At 41.9% G+C, this 18,370-nt stretch overlaps 1 protein-coding gene across 1 annotated transcript in view; it reads right to left on the bottom strand.

Moving 5' to 3' along the window:
- HTR2C (5-hydroxytryptamine receptor 2C) overlaps window positions 1-16,003 on the bottom strand; it is a 3,718,710-nt gene extending 3,702,707 nt beyond the window's left edge. Inside the window, exon 1 of the mRNA XM_085606666.1 lies at window positions 15,370-16,003. The gene's annotated coding sequence lies outside the window, so the exon portion shown is untranslated. The remainder of the gene's footprint in view (window positions 1-15,369) is intronic.
- Window positions 16,004-18,370: the final 2,367 nt, after the last annotated feature.

The raw sequence follows: 18,370 nt of genomic DNA, 5'->3' as shown, positions 1-18,370 counted from the left end.
CTCATTTAGGTCAGTATCCTGTGTTGGAAAAACGTGATGTTTCTCGAAAAAGGAGAATTGAGAATATCTGTAATGAGGATGTAGAGAAGAGAAAAAAAAAGAAGAGTGATGTAATTGCAAGCAAAAAGAAAAAGGACAATGTTGAAGAGGTTGTTGGTTGTCATTTTGAAAATAGCTCTGGTGTCAACTGCTACGCTAATGTAGTGCTGAATGTTGTATTTTATCTTGAAAGTTTGCAAGAGCAGATAATAGTAAATCAGAGAAAAAGATTCTGTTCTGTGCTGAGTCTCCTTTTTGAAAAGCTGAGTATTGATAAAACTAAAATAGAAAGTGCTACTGAAATTAGAAAACTTTTAGATGTATGTTCAGGATGTACACAGTTTTCTCAAAATGTACAGCAAGATGCACAGGAATTCTTGATGTATTTTCTTCAGGTACTGGAAGAAGAAGGGGTACAAATAGAAAATATGTTTGGTCTCTCTTATAAATGGGAACATAGTTGTGAAAACTGTTTCAATACATGTGGCTCTAATGTTGATTCTGAAAGGTTTATTTATTTAACATTGCCAGAGAGTAAATCAGTCACTTTTGCTAAATTAGTTAAAGATGCTAATCATAGCATGGAATGCGGTGAGTGTAAATCTGACATGTTTTCAACGTTAATTTTAAAGGAATACGGACAGTATGTAATTTTAATGATGCAACGATGTAGAGCTGATGGTTCAAAATTGGATACTTTAATAAGAAATTTACAGGACAGCAATTATCAATTTCAGGAAAAACTTTTGTAACAGTTGCAATAATTTTCCATGATGGACCTACTGTAACTTCTGGTCATTACACAGTTTATCTAAAATGTAAAAAAGGCTGGACAATGTGTAATGATTGTCAATTGGTTTTTAAGCAACGTTTGCCTTTTGATTTAGCAAATTCCTATCTAATCTTCCTGAAACCTAGATTTTAGAGAGAATTGGCAACATCTGTACAAATCAATTTTACCATTTTATTGGATTACCATTGGAATTTTCTAATAAAAAGATTTTTAAAATTACCATTTGGCCTAAAGGAAAGTTAACCAATTGTATTGTGGACTTATTTAATTCCTAATTAATCTTTCGGAAACCAAAATTTTAGAGAGAATCGGTAACATCTGTACAAATCAAATTTTGGAATTTTATTGGATTACCATTGGAAATTTAATCAAAAAAGAATTTTAAAATTACCATTTGGCCTAAAGGAAAGGTAACCAGATGTATTGTGGAGTTATTTGAGATATATTATTTTTGTGATTATGCTTCTGTAACAAAATTCTCAGACGGTATTTTTTAGAAATAGTTATTGTTATTAGATGATATTTTTTTTGAATATTTTGCATTTCTATAATGTTATGTTTAAGTGAGAAGAGATTCTGGGCTTTTTTAAAACAATCTTTGAGATTGTTATTTTTTTTTTGCCCGCTGTTAAGTGATGAATGCAATTGCTTTCACGATTTATAGTGAAATGCAATATATTCTGAAAACAGCAAAAAAATGGCAAAAAATTGTTTTTGGAAAATATGTAAATACGTGTACTGTATTATAAAATGTTGTATTAAATATTAATACTTTTTTCTTTTTTTTTTCAGATTGAGAAAGAAAATTTTCGAAAAATAAAACCATTTTTCAAGCAATTTAAATAACATTTAAATTGATAATTAATTTTTTGGGTGGGTCAGGTAAGTCAGAAATTTGATGGTCCCTTTTTTCCACTTCTCCTCAAACAGATTTTCAGTATTTCATTATTAATCCCTCAAGGACCTTGTAATGTGGTAATAGTTTTTTAGTGTTTTTAAAAAAAAAAAAAAAATACGCTTACCGTACGCGTACGGTAAAAAAAAAAAAAAAGTTTTTAAGAAAAAATTTAAAAAAGTTGAAAGGTAAGGTTGGCTCTTAAAAGAGCTGTTGTGTTCATGCAGGGACAGAGGAAAGAAAGAATGGGAATATTAGCTGGTAGGACAAATGTGCAGGTCTATTCTGTTGTTAATTAGGGGAACACTGGTCTCCCCACGAACAATTAGACCATGGCAATTTGAGCACCGCATTGTAACCCTCGCAAATCGATGGTTAGTTTCCAGAGGACCAGAAAAAGGTGAATCTCCCCCCACAGATGAAGGGCTCAGCTGAGCTGCCGAAGATGTACTCGGCTGAACTGCTGGGGATGTGCTCGATCGACTTACTGAAGGGTTTGCTCCAGTATGTCGAGCATTTGTCCTAGGGTGTACATCCTCAAGGTGTCTTAACATAGTGTGATTCCCGAAGGAATACTTCTTGTTAGGATTACCTCTAGAAAGTACACGCTGGCAAAGCTTGCAAGTCACTAGAGCAGCATTTACTTTTTTCTGGCCCTCAGGAAACGAAAAATACTCCCATATAAAAGAGCTCTTTTGTTTCCTCCTTCTCTGCCTGATGGTGGTGCTGCTAGCCTCACTCTCAGAAGAGGACTGCTGGTCTGCCATTGTATCCCAAACACAACTCAGCTCCTTCTCCTAAGGGATCACAAGCAGAAATGAGGGGAATGGGTGTGGTGTAGGAGAGTTCTAGAACTGAAAGTACTTTAAACCAATCAAAGTGTTGTTTCTTGATCACATGACCCACCGTGCGCGTACGTTACGCTTACGGAGCGCTTACGGAGCGCTTACGGAGCGCTTACGGTAAAAGTACGCATGCGCGTATAAAAGACACGCGCACGCGCGCATGCGCATAACAGGCACGCCCCAACACTTCCGCGTAACGTGCGCGTGTAACGTATGCGCTTACGCGCCGCGTACGCAGTCCACACGTCTACGTAAATTGCGTAACCATACGCAAAAAGAGTAGAAATATTACGTACATAAAGCAAAACGTGCGCTTACCGTAAGCTTACCGTACGCGCACGTAAAAAAAAAAAAAAAAATTGGAAAAAAAAAATCACTATGTTATACTAATATATGTTACCTGTTTGGTAAAAAAAAAAAGGTGAAAAAATTATATATTGCAGAATTTGTAAAATTTAAGCATAGTGTTTAAAGAGAATATAAAGTAAAAATAAAAAGATGTAAAAAACCTTGCAAAAAAAAATTTAAAAAATCACACACGTTAAATATAAGAATTAGCATTTAAAAAACCATACAAATTCACTGAAAAAACCATGGGTTTCACACACGTTATAGTTAGGAATTAGCATTTAAAAAACCATACAAATTCACTGAAAAAACCATGGGTTTCACACACGTTATAGTTAGGAATTAGCATTTAAAAAACCTTGCAAATTCAGTGAAAAAACCATAGGTTTCACACACGTTATAGTTAGCTGGACATTTCACTCGTAAAAAACCAATGAAATTCCCCCGTTATAGTTAGTTAAGCTAACTATAACTCGCGCACCCGCAATCCACTGCTGATAACGTCACATATAACATCACTCATGACATGGTCACTGACATCACTCATGACATCACTGATGACATCTCAAATGACATCACTGATGACATCACTGATGACATCATCCTTGTGAAAAAGTGGCAGACCTCCTCTCACCCTAATATAACCTTTGATACACACATTCAAAAATAGAGACTACAAAATAAAAAATTAATGGAAATTCCAATACCAGTTTCAACAAACTCTTCTGTAATTCTAAGAACCACATACACATCTACTCATTTACCAAAAGTCCTATACAGTCACTCATACATGTACTCACTCATATGTACTCATACACCTGTACATCCTGTTACACAATGCCACTCATCCATAGAGTTACTCACACACATAGTGACTCATGGTAATAAAGAATCAAACATCCATTTACCTTCATATACAGTTATACACACACCACCACACTTACTTCTACGGAAACTTACACATACTTGGTCTTTTAAACAATCACTTATAGAAACACATACTTATTGATACAGGAAGTCTTCCAATCTCTCACTCTCACATATACTCACTTATATACCCCAATAGTCACATATACTAGTTGAAAACATATGTAGTTACTCATAAAGACACTATTGAGACAGTCATTCACTCACTAACACACCCATACACACACTCATCCACCCATACAGTCCTGCACACATGCTGTCTTCAACACATACAAACAGTGAGTCACTCATTCATGCACCTATGCACTACGTAATACCCCCCACCGAATCATGCAGACACTCAGACTGATACTGAAAAAAACAACTAATAACCTATATAGACACCCATGTAGCCATTCACCAACCCATGCAGCCACTTATACACAAAGTGAGAGACTGATACAGATATTTACATATTTAAACATTACTCACTAAGCCATGTATTCACTATGATACACTTAATCAGTCAGTTAAACAATCAATTTTTCAAAAACAAATCATCCATTTAGACACTTATATACCCATTTATTCTTCCATCGACCTTGAGATATACATATATAAAACATATTTAATTTTCAGAAAAACACACATTCACTGGATGATGTCATCAGTGATGTCATCAGTGATGTCATTTGAGATGTCATCAGTGATGTCATGAGTGATGTCAGTGACCATGTCATGAGTGATGTTATATGTGACGTCATCAGCAGTGGATTGCGGGTGCGCGAGTTATAGTTAGCTTAACTAACTATAACGGGGGAATTTCATTGGTTTTTTACGAGTGAAATGTCCAGCTAACTATAACGTGTTTGAAACCTATGGTTTTTTCACTGAATATATATATATATAGTCACTTAAAAAACCATAGGTTTCACACATGTTGTGGTTAGCTGGACATTTCACTCGTAAAAAACCAATGAAATTCCCCCGTTATAGTTAGTGCAGGCAACTATAACTCACGCGACCGCAATCCTCTGCTGATGACGTCAGATATTACATCACTGTATTTAGACACTTATTTACCCATGTCTTCTTCCATTGATCTTTAGCTATACATATATTACAAATATTTATTTTTCATAAAGACACATATGTCATCAGTGATGTAATATCTGACATCATCAGCAGAGGATTGCGGTCGCGTGAGTTATAGTTGCCTGCACTAACTATAACGGGGGAATTTCATTGGTTTTTTACAAGTGAAATGTCCAGCTAACTATAACATGTGTGAAACCTATGGTTTTTTAAGTGAATTTGCAAGGTTTTTTAAATGCTAATTCGTAACTATAACGTGTGTGAAACCTATGATTTTTTCAGTGAATTTGTACGCTTTTTTAAATGCTAAGTTATGTATTTATTAATTATTGTTTTTTTCAGGTTTTTCACCGTGAGCGCACCGTGTATGACAAATGACTTTATGACTAAAATACAGGCCCTATGCTCCTAATTTTCCCTATTTCTTCCCGTTTTTTTTTAATCTTTTTGGATTTTCTGTATTCACCTGTATATACAAAATGTATATTTCTTTGTTTGGCTCAAGATGAAATTATTGAAGGCCAAAACATCGCCATGTATCATTATTTAAAAATGTAGAGACATTGATGTACTAATAAGATGGATGAGTTTAATTCTAAATGTATCAAATATTTTGTTTATATCACAGCCCTGAAGAAGCGCAACTGGCGCCAAACACGTGTTGGCAAGTTTTGGGCAAGTTCTGTGACTCTTGTTTGTGAACAGGTGACTTCTAAAAAGAATCAAGAATAAAAACACCATGAAATGAACGAATGAGAAGATTTATCATCTGTTTATTATTGAGAATACTGATAACTATTGTCCTCAGAGTTTGTTATGTTTAATATTTGGACAACACTGGTGGGGACCAGTGTCTGAGATTGCAGCGCCGGGCAATTTACCTGCAACCCAACCTTTTTGTTGTATATATATATATATATATATATATATATATATATATATATATAGATGTTTATATATATATTATCTACTGGCGGTCGCCAGTAGATAGTTATAGTTAGGACCGAGTTCCCATAGGAAACCTGAAAATTCTATTTTGAATAACTTTGGCGCCGGTTGACGAATCCTTGCGAAATTTTCAAAACTATTGGGGCGCTCCGCTCAGCTCCTACCCTGAAAGTCTCGGGGTGATTCGTCAAGCGGAGGCTGAGAAAAAAGGGGAGTCCCAAAACGCGTTTTCCCCATGCATTTTCCCATAGGACCTTTAGTCGAAGGTACAGCCCGTACGGCTGAACAGAATTACTTGAAATTTGGCAAAGAGGTAGTCCTCAGGTCAGAGATGTGCCTTTTGCATATATGGTGTCAATCTGTTGAGTAGTTTCTGAGAACATTGCAGTTAACAGTACATACATATCTATAGGCGCGCACCGTGCGCGCATGGTGCCGTGCGCGAGTGTAATTCTGATTGGTGGTTAGATGTCAGTCAACATTCGAATCGGTCGAAATCAGGAAGTGTCAGATGCCATTTTGTGTGTGGCAGTGAAAAACAAAGGTGAAAAATGTGAAAAGGGGGCAGGGTAGAGAGTTCCTGACCCCCTAGCCTTTGTCAGGGGGTCCCTGAAGGACCCCGAAGGGTGAAAAAAAGATTTTTTTTTTTTTTCAAAAACTCGCGGGGTGCGCGCACTGTGTGCGCATGGTGGCCAAAAATTAATAAAAAAAATAGAATTAAAAATCACGTTTAAGTGTTTAGATGTTGGTGAGTTCTGAAAAGAACTGTTTTTTTGTCTTTTTTGTTTTGTATTTTTTTTTTTTTTTAACAATTTTGTATTTGTTTTTTATTTTTTTAGACCAGCAAAAAAAAACAGGGAATGAAAAACTGTTCAACAGGAACAAAAACAAAAAATGAAAAAAAATATGGGGTGGAGCATGTGTGCTGCTGTATTTTGTTCTCTATTAAGTTAATGCTGCTCTCACCATAACAGAGAACAACATTGCACATATTGCACTGTATATGAACCTTCTGGAACAGAGGGTGGATATCCAGAGATCTTGAAGCAGGTGAATCTGCGGCCGCAGATGATGTGCTCGGCTCAGCAGCTGCAGGGTTGCCTCTTGTGGCTCTTCTAGATTCACGAGCATAAGCCACAGGATGCACTGTTTGGAAGTGCCTCAACATAGAATGAATACTAAAGGAGTATTTTTTTTTTGGATCTCCTCTAGATAAGACAACTCCACAAACAGTGCATGTGACTTTTGGGGCATTCACCTTCTTCTGGCTGAACCAACTATAACGGGGGAATTTCAATGGTTTTGTACGAGTGAAATGTCCATCTAACTATAACATGTGTGAAACCTATGGTTTTTTCAGTGAATTTCCAAGGTTTGTAAATGCTAATTCCTAACTATAACGTGTGTGAAACCTATGGTTTTTTCAGTGAATATATATATATACATAATCTCCAAAACAAACCAACTTTCTCCAAAGTAGGTGGCCCCCAACCAGCAACATTAAAGAACAGCAGAGGCTCGACTTTGGAGAACAAAGTGCTTTAATAGTGCAGGGCGGCAATTGTAAATTAATTCCAGACACGTTTCAGCTGTTCAGTCATCCATAATTTGGAGAGCAGTCTCTGATAACCAATGAGGATACGCTACTTGGTGGCATTGTAGTCTTTAAATCCTACATCTCCCAGAATGCATTATGGAAGTAAAATGCAGGTAGATTCGAACTGCAGTACAATGTACTTATCATGTTCAATTATTTCGCTGCATCGCAGTCCTTGTCAAAATTCATGCACTTCCAAGGCATCGATACATCACCACAGATAAAACAAGTCACTAAAAAGCAAAAGTCTCCAAAGTTTTATATATACAATGTCTTAGATAAATAGATAGATAGAAGATAGATAGATATCTTCCACTGCGTTCTTGAATGAACATTCAAACACCAAAGAAGAGGCAGTCTGTGTGAGCCACAAAGTTTTATTTCACTTTCATTTGACCATAAAAGTGCATAGCATGCAAAAAGAATAGCCAATGCATTTCAGCGATTTGCATCCAACTAAACCATACAGCTCATTGCTGTAAGCAATCCATTTAAAGTGACACTGTGCAAAAGTCCTTCTACCCTGTTGAAAAACAACTAGAGCATTGGAGATAGAAATGACCCACTTCAGCCATCATTTTCAAGAGATTCATTTGAACACAAAAACAATTAACAGTTACGTAATTGCAAACAATAAGTGTTGCTTTGTTTTAAAGTACGTGATTTGATAAAATGTTGCTCTGAGAATATATGCTCCATTCATATATACATATATATATATATATATATAAGGAATCTCGGCAAACATTTCATTTCAAACCCTGGTAATAGAATGAGGGGGATGAAGGTCACAACCAGACAATTTTATATAGCATCTTTGTTCAACTCCAGAGCATTGCAATGCAGTTGATGCGACAACCCACAAAGTTATAAATGGAGTAAATCAATGCACCATATAATGCATCTATTTAGTAATGTCAGGAACATTTAGAGGAATACATTTAAATTCCATAAATTAATAGAAGAAATGCTCATTTTAAGACTAAAACAAATCAAAAAATCCAAAATCCTATATGAGAACTCTGAATTCTTGGTTTCATACTCAGAACTCCCTACTTCCATCTCAATATTTAAAGTGCTGGTGCTTTGAATAATAGTCATTAAATGCAAGCCATAATGTGCCAATAAACAAAGCTGGAGAGTCAACTGTGTACTATATAAAGGAAACCCATTTCAAAATAGAATACATATATCTGCTAGTGCATTAATACTCCAGATTGCATTGGTATTGAAACCAAACAATATCATTTGTCCTAACCATCAACATTTCCATCAAAATGTGTAACTTTCTTGTGCTAAAAGGCCTATGTTGAAATCAATTCATATTTACAAACATTTATCAAGCTCATATATATTCAAAAATAAGTAACGAATAAAGTTGAAAATAAATCCCAGAGAAAAATAAATTATGGTATTGAACATTTAAAAAACTTGTCCATTCTGATTAAATTTGGTTCATAACTGCACACAGCATTTTGAATACACAAGATGCAGATTATTCTAATATTCAGATATGTTAGGGAAATACATTGAGGTTCTATCAGCTTGATCATAGTGGTCCCTACAGATGAACATGTAGTTCTGTAATACATCCAATGGGGAGCCCATTTGCTCAAAGTGACAAATCATCTATGCAGCTTGTACTTCAAAATCATCTGTTTCTGAGCAGAAGCACCTGACCCATAACATTCCCTAAATGGCACTCTCCATTGTAACGTCTTTGGATGGCCACTATTTGCATGCAGTATGCTGTTCCAAGATGTGCACTTCCATTGGATTTTAGTGGAGAATTGTACATGTGTGATGAAAGTTTAAATATCCAAGAAATAAAATCTATCTGCACTAATATTATGGGTACTTTTCAAATTACACTCATTATTATTTAGGAAGGTGATGAACAATTCTAGACTCTCTCTTGCTCTGTCCCAGATAGTAAACATATCATTGATAAACAAAATCCATAACTTTACATGTCCAACATTATTTGATATTTTCTTCCTTCCACACTGCCTCTGCTTCCCACCATCCGATCATTAAATTTGCATATGTGGGTGCAAAAGATGTACCAATAGCTGTACCTAGCCTTTGCAAGTAGTGGATGCCATTGAAAATAAATACACAGTGGTTAAAGCAAAAGTTCAGCCTTTCTGACAGCATCTCAGAATTTTCCTCCATTTTAAAAAGTGTCTTAAAAAGTACCTGCATGCATGAATTCCATGTGAGTGCTGAATGGGCTTTTGAAAGAGACTATATCAAGTGTTGCCACTGGATACCCGTCATCCAGAGTATATCGTTTATCTTGTTCGAAAAATCAATAGGGTCCCTCAAATAGGAAGAAAGTTGTGCAACACATTGCAAGAGAAAGATGTCAATGAACCTTAAAGTGTTTTCCAATAAGAAACCAATGGTGCTTACAGTGTCTAGGGGTGGTGTTCTATGTTATTATGTACTTTTACAAGGAAATAGATAGTTGGTGTCACTGGATGATCTATCTTCAGATACCTAAACTCATCTTCGTCAATCAAACCTCTCTCCTTCCATATATCCTGTTTCCGATCGTAGTCTGTGGTAAATTCATTAATTGGATTTTTATTCAACATTGTATAATTTTGCTCAATTTTTTGTTTCCTTTCTGCCTCCAGGGTGTATTTGGAATGAACCTGGATAACCTTATTGCCACCTTTGTCAGAGGCTTTGATAATAATGTTATAATCCTCCTTTAGATATTTCAAAGCTTGCCAGCCTCTCATAGTCATATTACCTCTTTTAGAAGTTTGGTTTTTCCCAGGAAATTGATTAATCTCTTGTACCATTATCTCCTGGAATAAATCAATCAGTCATATTGCCTATAGGTAGTTGTGGGCAAAAAGGGGAACACGGTGTACTTTTGCTTTTTCCAGTTTTCCAGGTGGCAAGACTTGTTACTTAGTAGATCTGGAGATCCGACATAGCCAGAGAGGATTCACCATCAGAACTCTCAACCAATTCATCTTCCAAAGACATCAAAGCTACCAAATGTGACACATCCTTTGAAGTTATGATCGATATTGGGGTTTTATTTTTTACAATTGTGCTTCCATTATGAGTGGCAAAATAATTGTTGAGTTTTCATTTTCCAGCATATTTGTACAGGTCAGTTCCTATATAAAGCAAAAACCAAAGGAAATGATGGACGGAGTGTTGAACATTGCAAGCACTCACCCCCAGTCAACTGATCTGGGTTTAATCCATCACCGTTCTTTAGCCCACTCTGCCACCCCAGTTCAGACATGGCCATATGCAAATCAGTCTGACCCTGTGCCTCATGGGAACGGAACAGTCCAGCCCGAACTGCCAAGCCATGTCTTCCCTGGACCGAAAACAAGCTTCCTAGGACCGGTTTCTGGCATTTCAGCCGTCTTCAGCCAGGCTTGCTTGAATCCAGTAGCAAAGTGAGCAAGGGACTCACGTCTGAGCATACCCTGACAACTTATGGCGAACAATGCAAAAACCAAAGGAAATGATGGACGGAGTGTTGAACATTGCAAGCACTCACCCCCAGTCAACTGATCTGGGTTTAATCCATCACCGTTCTTTAGCCCACTCTGCCACCCCAGTTCAGACATGGCCATATGCAAATCAGTCTGACCTTGTGCCTCATGGGAACAGTCCAGCCCGAACTGCCAAGCCATGTCTTCCCTGGACCGGAAACAAGCTTCCTAGGACCGTTTTCTGGCATTTCAGCCGTCTTCAGCCAGGCTTGCTTGAATCCAGTGGCAAAGTGAGCATGGCTTGGCAGTTCGGGCTGGAATGTTCCCATGAGGCACAGGGTCAGACTGATTTGCATATGGCCATGTCTGAACTGGGGTGGCAGAGTGGGCTAAAGAACGGTGATGGATTAAACCCAGATCAGTTGACTGGGGGTGAGTGCTTGCAATGTTCAACACTCCGTTCATCATTTCCTTTGGTTTTTGTTTTGTTCGCCATAAGTTGGCAGGGTATGCTCAGACGTGAGTCCCTTGCTCACTTTGCCCCTGGATTCAAGCAAGCCTGGCTGAAGACGTCTGAAATGCCAGAAACCGGTCCTAGGAAGCTTGTTTCCGGTCCAGGGAAGACATGGCTTGGCAGTTCGGGCTGGACTGTTCCCATGAGGCACAGGGTCAGACTGATTTGCATATGGCCATGTCTGAACTGGGGTGGCAGAGTGGGCTAAAGAACGGTGATGGATTAAACCCAGATCAGTTGACTGGGGGTGAGTGCTTGCAATGTTCAACACTCCATCCATCATTTCCTTTGGTTTTTGCTTTGTTCGCCATAAGTTGGCAGGGTATGCTCAGACGTGAGTCCCTTGCTCACTTTGCCACTGGATTCAAGCAAGCCTGGCTGAAGACGGCTGAAATGCTAGAAACCAGTCCTAGGAAGCTTGTTTCCGGTCCAGGGAAGACATGGCTTGGCAGTTCGGGCTGGACTGTTCCCATGAGGCACAGGGTCAGACTGCTTTGCATATGGCCATGTCTGAACTGGGGTGGCAGAGTGGGCTAAAGAACGGTGATGGATTAAACCCAGATCAGTTGACTGGGGGTGAGTGCTTGCAATGTTCAACACTCCGTCCATCATTTCCTTTGGTTTTTGCTTTGTTCGCCATAAGTTGGCAGGGTATGCTCAGACGTGAGTCCCTTGCTCACTTTGCCACTGGATTCAAGCAAGCCTGGCTGAAGACGGCTGAAATGCCAGAAACCGGTCCTAGGAAGCTTGTTTCCGGTCCAGGGAAGACATGGCTTGGCAGTTCGGGCTGGACTGTTCCCATGAGGCACAGGGTCAGACTGATTTGCATATGGCCATGTCTGAACTGGGGTGGCAGAGTGAGCTAAAGAACTGCGATGGATTAAACCCAGATAAGTTGACTGGGGGTGAGTGCTTGCAATGTTCAACACTCCGTCCATCATTTCCTTTGGTTTTTGCTCAGTTCCTATATAAGCCAGATCTAAGTTACTTTCTGTACAATAAGATCAACCTTTGTTTACTTTATAATTATCCTCTCTAAGAATTGTTTAAGAAAAGTTAAACTGTGCTTCTTCAGCCCACCTGTAAGCCCTGTGCCTCTGTCGCCCACCTGTCAGCCCCAGTATCTCTGCCGCCCACCTGTCAGCCCCAGTATCTCTGCCGCCCACCTGTCATCCCTTTTGCCTCTGCGACCCAACTGTCAGTCTCAATGTCTCTGCTGCCCACCTGGCAGCCTCTGTGCCTCTGAAGCCCACATGGCAGTCCTGTGTGCCTCTGTCGCCTACCTGTCAGTCCCTGTGCCTCTGCGGCCCACCTGTCAGTCCCTGTGCCTACGCCACCCACCTGTCAGTCCCTGTGCTTCTGCGGCCCACCTGTCAGTCCCTGTGCCTCCACCACCCACCTGTCAGACCCTATGCCTCCGCCACCCACCTGTCAGACCCTGTGCCACTGCGGCCCACCTGTCATTCCCTGTGCCTCTGCAGCCCACCTGTCAGTCCCTGTGCCTCTGCCGCCCACCTGCCAGCCCTTGTGCCTCTGAAACCCACCTGTCAGTCCCTGTGCCTCCTCCGCCCACCTGTCAGTCCATGTGCCTCCTCCGCCCACCTGTCAGTCCCTGTGCTCTGCAGCCCACCTGTCAGTCCCTGTGCCTCTGCAGCCCACCTGTCAGTCCATGTGCCTCTGCCACCCACCGGCCAGCCCTTGTGCCTCTAAAACCCACCTGTCAGGCTCTGTGCCTCTGCAGCCCACCTGTCAGTCTCTGTGCCTCTGCAGCCCACCTGTCAGCCCCAGTGCCTCTGCAGCCCACCTGTCAGTCCCTGTGCCTCTGCGGTCAGACTGCCAGCCTCGGTCCCTCCTGTTCATCGTGTATAATTTGGCCGTAAGTTGTACGACGCGCTGCCTGTTTTGCGCAATAGGAACTCATGTGCGGGTTCTGGAGGCATGAAGGTACACGAGGAGTATCGAGATTGGGAGTAGTAAATGGCAAAACTCAACATGGCATTAATTAGCAAAATAAATGTTAACCATTCTATATTATATTATATGGTTTAATTTGACAAAATCAACTTGCTATTAAACGGAAAAGACCGGGGTGTAGCTTCCAATGGTGCAGCAGATGCAGTGGCACCAGGGCACAGCGGTCCGAGGGGCCCAGTGAACCCTGATTAATGATACATTTTGAAATTCAAACAAACACCCAGGAGACCGATGTCCTTCAAGGGCCCGTGATGATGCACTAGCTACGCCGCGGGGGGGAAAACGTGTATTAAATCCCTTAAGACAGCCCTCTGTGGTAGACTAACTGGTTCCTTTTGTAAAACAAATTCGTTTTTGTTAATTCATTGGTCGGGTTTCAGCGAAGGCGTGTCTTGCTGTTTAATGGCCTCTTTTGTCTGCAAGTGTGTCAGGGGATCTGTGTTCAGCTCACATCAGGCCACGGGCCACTCCACTTTTCGTAGGAATAATAGGATCTGAAAAAAGGGTCAGGATTGGGTTGGACGGTGGGCGTTAATGTGTATTTTCTTTCAAAAACATGCCTTTCCACTTACGATGATCTACGTTGCTGTCCGTTGTATTCATGCACGTTTTCTGTAGGCGAGCTTTGAAAGAGCCCTGTCTCCAAATGTTAAGCTGGTGGCTGCAAAGCCTGCAGGCAAATAAGGCGCTACGTAAAAATGAGCTCAGCGCTGTAAAAAGTAAATCATCCTGCAGGAAGCGAACGTGCCGGCTGCTCTTGCAATTATGAGGCAGATAATGGAAAATCCAAGACTTCCTGATGCGTGTGTCCTTTGGACTAAACACACCAGGCTGTGTGTGAAAAGAAAGGGCCACAGGAAGAGCACAACGTGGGCCCTGGATCCTGCCACCCGAACCGTAACAGGAAATAAAATGGGTGGGTGGATGGATCGATGGGTGGGTGGATTGGTAGGTGGGTGGATGGATGGATGGATGGATGGATGGGTGCATTGGTGGGTGGGTAGGTGGATGGTTGGGTGGGTGGGTGGATGGATGGATGGATGGATGGATGGATGGATGGATGGATGGATGGATGGATGGGTGGGTGGATGGATGGATAGTTGGGTATGGGCGGATGGATGCGTGGATTTATGTGTTGTCGATGGCGGCTGCTTGCAGTGATGAGTGCCTACAATAGGGGAGCGCGGGTAGAGAGACTTTAAGATACAAAAAGATAACAGACAAGAGGCAGTATTGCTAAGGGGAAACGTGTCCGAGAGGGCTCGTTCTGTCCATACAAATGCAATAATAAACAGGTGTTTTACGTTTGTAGCAATTCAGGTCTGGGGGCATATTTCTTATCCCTTGTAATTGAGCCTGCCTTTTAGGATCCTCGTGAAGGGCTCTCATATGACCACATCCCACCCGCGTTTCGGAGCGGGTTGGGTGGGATTACAGTGCGCGCCTCTTCTACATGTGAATGTAATTCTAAAAGCCGGGACGGGCATTACGCACATTTACTCAGCTACCCCCAACTAACGCGCCGCTTACTCAGCCGGGCCCCCCACCCCCCTCTCGCGCTCGGACTCGCAATGCCAGCTAATTGCACAGCATGGAGTAAATCGTGCGGTCCTACCTTGAAAAAAGCCACTGCACCAAAGGTGCGCGAGTAGAGCAGTTATTCAGGGGAGCGCTTGACCCAGCGCCACGCGTTGCTGCTGCGCACCAAAGTTGCCGCTTACACCAAGTTCGCTCTCACAAACTACCTGTTCAGGATGATCGGCAATTTGCCGCTCAACAAAACAAATTTCATTTAGAAAACACAGTACAACTAAAACACATGCTGAGAACCCTCAAAGGACACGTCCACTGGTAAGACAATACATAAAAAATCCCCTCAGCGTGGTATTATTGCCAAAGTAGTACAGCACCCGGCCAATGCAGCATGCCCTCCCTGCCGGCTCACCTGTGCCGGAGAGTCCAAAGGCGCTCGGGTCCCAGGGCTGCTTCTGGAAGCCCTTACCGCAGGCAGGATCTGTAGTAATCCTCCTCTGCCCCGCGGTAGTGTTCACTCGGTGTTGGCACAATCCCGGGGCCGGGGTGTCAGCCTGATGCACGCATCCTGCGAACAAAGGCAGTTCTCGGGTGGCATCACGTCTCCTCTAGTCCCCCATTCCAGCAACTCTTTGCTTTAGCAGCGGGACCGTGGTGGCGGTGACGGTGGGCTCTATGCCATCTGCATGCCACCTGTGGGGGGCAGGTGAGGGTGGAAGGTGCACGGAAGGATACGCCACCGGAGAGCTTCCAGGCAGGAAGAGGTAGTCCACAAAGAGAATACAACGGATGCAAAGAGTTCTTCTCTCCTTTCTCAGGGCATCAGGGGGTGTCCAGAGAGGGTGTCTGGGGGTGTCCAAGAAGATTTCGACATTCGGTGAGACCCCTGGCAGATGGGGAGGAGGGGCGAGCGGAGCAGTAGGGTGTAGACGGCAGAGGACCTCCTGTCCTTTTACTACTCCAGGCTGCAGACAGGCAGGGGAGGGGGCTCGGGGCTCCCGTCAGACTCCACCGCAGGCTCCCGCCAGCATCAGTTGAATTGCTGTGCATGTATCTCTGCAGACTATTTCTCAGCCGAAAGCTGCTGCTGCCACCGCCGGCGCTGCACATGGACCACTTGGTTGAGCAGGTGCATTTAACCCTTTTTTCGCATTTTCATCCACAGGAATGAAAGGAGGCCCAAGTGGAATGTTGATAGTTTTCGCTGGGCACGAGAAGTGTATGTTGGCGGAAATGCAGCTCTTCCTTACAATGCAGGGTGTTTGTGGTTTTTCCTGTACAGCAGCGCACGGTTCAAGACCTCTGCTTTTTTTCTGTGAAAAGTACGCGCATTGAGCTAAATCCGTCTCCTGCTGTTCAAACACATAAGCTGTTCCACAATTACATATTGCATCTAAAAGAACATCCTTATCAGGAGAAAGGAGCGCCTCCGATGAATTCCATGTAATACATGTTCAGAGGAGGAGGGGAAGGGAGCTTTCTTGTCTTTTAGACGTTCGGGGCCGGAGCCCCTCGCCGCATTTGGCACGAGGACGCGGCCGAGCTCCGGATGCACGCGAGTTTGGTGAGAGCTGTCGAATCGTTTTAATCAATTCTGAAGCTGCTGGCTCCGGGAAAGCGGGCTCAGAGCTTTATGCAAATACACTGCACCAATGCTTTTAAGCTTCTCTTCACACGTGTGCAGATGAAACCCGGAATCTTTTTTTAATGGCATTTTCGAAAAACGGTTACTGGTGAAGATTATGAAAGCAACAGACACTTTCTGAACATCGTCCCGTCACAATATTTCATCCATAACTGCTGACTGCAGCACTCCGCTGCTTCTGCTACCCTCAGCACTTTTGCATATCAAAGACCACATTAGTTCCACATTTCGTACCCTAGTTTAGGCTACACATAGCAAGCCTGCGCCTTAAAATACCACGGGAGGCTTTATAAATGTTTAATTTTCTTGACAGTGTTTGCATTCCCTTTATAACTGCTACAGGTGCCTGAAAAAGAAGAGACCGTTTGTAACGTCTACCAAAGCAGTTTGCGTCCCAGGAGGTATTTTAAGATTCTACGGTTGTTTTTGGCCCAGGCAGGGCTGCTAAACGCCACCAAAATCTATTGCAGTTCTCTCATTAGCCACTGAAAAGATGCTGAGGGCGTCGCGCGACAAGATATCTAACGCTTTTCACGTGAAACTGCTAGTAGGGGGAGCCAGACGTGCGTGAGGTTTGCACAAAGCTACAGTTGGTGTCTGAAACGAGTGGCATTTATCAAGGGTTTCAAGAGTCCATGAAAGTACAGACTTGTGTAAGGCTCGTAACCCATGAAGTGCAAGTTTTTTGTGTGAGGTATTCCATGCTGTCCTAGAAAAGCTACTTTACTTCTTTGCTCCACCCACACAACATGATGGTAGTTTGGCGCTGATCTGTACAGCAATCGGCACATATCCCTGTTCGGTTTCACAAAGTGTGAACACGAAATAAAGTATAATTAAATACCATCATATATGTACTTCTGAGTCCATCTGACTACAGCGGTTCAGAAAATCTTACATGATCCACTCTTAGGTCCAGGAACAATTCATGTCAACATAATCTAAAGTTTACTTCCACCTCAGTAGCTGCCTCAGCACGGCCTAAATAGTTTGAACTAACTACATAACCATGGCTGAGTAGAGGAATCAGGTAACCACATCATCGCACTCATTCAGGGGAGCACATACATTACTTTCTTCATGCTCAATCACACAGGCCTTCGTGGCTTACACTAATGCAATAATGCCGGGGCCACTGGAATTATTCTGCGGAAGGAGGAGGGATGAGCAAATTATGTGGCAGGATCGAGTAAATTATGCAGCAAGAAAAGGCAAATTATGTGGTGTAATACAGCACATTTTGTGATAGTATTGCTTCATTATTTAGTCATTTTCAAACTTGATTACACTGCCGTGGGCACTGGTTGCACCTTATTAGTACGATTTTGTCACTCAAATAAAGCAACCAGCAACTGAGGCGACCAGTTAACCATTGCAAAGGGCCTTCCATTATGCTGCTACACGTGTCGCTGTGTTTTGAGTAACTACTGAACTGTTTGAGGTAAAACATTTTTTTTAAAGCTGCAGATTTTTGGGCAGATGATGATTATGTGAAAAATGCGGCAGATCTATAACTATGCAAAAATGGCAGTGGCCGCACAATTGCATAATATCAGTGGGCCAAAATATTACTTCCCTCACCAAGGAGAGGGTAACCTCCATCACCCTGAGTGGTGCAAGGATCTGCCTTTACATTTCTTTCATACGCTGATGAACAATTCTCATTCTTCCAGTGCCTCTCAATTGAAACCAAAACAACTGACATTATCCCCTGAACGTCACCTTATTTACCACCCCAGGAGATAACCCCCAAACATTAAATACTGCC

The sequence above is a fragment of the Triturus cristatus genome, chromosome 5_2 (genome assembly GCF_964204655.1).
Source record: "Triturus cristatus chromosome 5_2, aTriCri1.1, whole genome shotgun sequence".
Taxonomy (NCBI): domain Eukaryota; kingdom Metazoa; phylum Chordata; class Amphibia; order Caudata; family Salamandridae; genus Triturus; species Triturus cristatus.
This window is presented reverse-complemented; position numbering and strand designations above follow the sequence as displayed.